Genomic DNA, 1,983 nt, shown 5'->3' on the forward strand with positions numbered 1-1,983 from the left:
GAGGGGGGAGAGGGAGGAGGGAGGGAGGTTTCAGTGATGGGACATAATAATCAACTACATTATATATTGACAAAATAAAAATTCAAAAAAAAATAAATTAATTAAAAAAATTAAAAATAAATAAAATAAAAAAAATAAAATTAATGTACTGCCCATTTAAATCAAGTAAAAATAATTGTTTATTAAGAATCTGGAAAGACGTTTTTAGTAGCTATTAAAAGTAATAAAGATGGGTATCTCATAAAAAAAAAAAAAAAGAAAGAAAGAAAGTAAACCTGTCAAACTAACACCAAAATCCAGAGGGAAATATTTAAGAGTAGAGCTTACAGCTACTATAGTAGTCCTCCTTTAAACATGCACACACAGAGACACAGACACCTACATACACACAATTGTATTAATGATAATGACTTTGATAGAATAAGCTTTACACATCCTCAGTGAGAAGAGTTCTTATGCAAGAAAGGAATGATAAGCCACAAATGGCAAACTAGACAGCAGTGAGAGCTAGTGGAGTTGGCACAGTCATAAGCCAGGAAAATTTTAGTCTATGAAAATGATCCCTAAATCTTGCTGTCTCAAGGTAAGGCCATCAAAAAACAAAAAAACAAACAAACAAACAAAAAAATCAAACATCAATTTTCTGCATTATAAATATTAATTTACGTGGCTGATAAACAGAAATCAAATACAAATTTACCAGATTTCAAGTACTCCACACTACTTTAAAAAGAAATATTGTCCTTTTATGAATGTTAATTAAGCACTTAATCTATAATAAATGGAATGCTAAAATGTACATAGACCCCCTTCCTGAAACAGGGCACACAACACCAACATGACTAACTTGCATATGTATTTATTCAAGATAAAAAGCATTTCATTTCCAAAATGTAAGCTATGGCCTTATCAGCTATGTCTCCTAAAAATGCAAATACCAACAATGATCTACAGAATCAGGTCAGAGGCTGCATGGATCTGTTTCCACAAATGCAAAAGAAGGAAGAAATCATCAGTAATGATATAAAAAGGTGTATTATAAAATAACTTGTTTAAGTAAGGATGAATACTACAAAGGCTTCAAAATGATGCTTAGCTTACAAAGCACTCTATCAAAGAATATTCTTAATAAACATGAGGTTGTTCAGTATTTTATCACTGTCATTTATTGAACATGCAAACACATGTCACATGCTTTACTAGCATTATCTCTAATCTTCAATGTTTTATTTCTTAAGCTGGGTAGTAGGTACACAATTTCCATTATGTTATTCTTTATTCTTTTTTTGTATGTCCGAAATATTTATATTTTTCTTTTAAAAAATAAAATAAAAAACTAAGGCTCTAAAATGTTAAGGTGTTTGGCTTGCCCAAAGTACCTAACTGGCACAGGCAACACTGGAAAGCCAGTGTTTGAACTCTGAATCCTGAGCACTTTCTAGTTCATCACTCTTCCTTTCAGAAACAGAATTCACAGCAATGACTGCAGATACCTTATTCACAAAACACTTACCATGGAGAGATGGTGTAGCACCCCAGAAACAATGCTAAATGAAATTAAACACTGGGGTAATGATTTGTAAATGGTAACATCAAATTATCAATCAATAAATCAAGATATAAAAGTCATAGTCTGGCCATATTAACATGTTAAAGCTTCGAGACAGCAATGGTATTAATACCCAAAGAAAAGTGTTCGTCAATAGTGGTCAAAATAATTCTAGGGTACTTCAAAAAGTTTAGGGAAAAATGGAATTAAAATATAATACAAATACTTCCACGAACTTTTTGAAGTACCCTTGTATATCAAAAGGGGGACAAACCACATATAGAACTAGGTTTGTTGTGAGGAGAATGCACAGAGGAATCCAATACCAGCATCAGTGTTGCCATTTTATAGCTCTTTGTTTTAGTGTTGCAGTTCTTTGTTCAGTGTTACAGTGCCTCTTTTTGCTTGCAAGCAAGGAGAGCACTGGGGAGCAA

This window comes from Galeopterus variegatus, unplaced genomic scaffold (genome assembly GCF_000696425.1).
Source record: "Galeopterus variegatus unplaced genomic scaffold, G_variegatus-3.0.2 Scaffold19757, whole genome shotgun sequence".
In the NCBI taxonomy this organism is placed as follows: domain Eukaryota; kingdom Metazoa; phylum Chordata; class Mammalia; order Dermoptera; family Cynocephalidae; genus Galeopterus; species Galeopterus variegatus.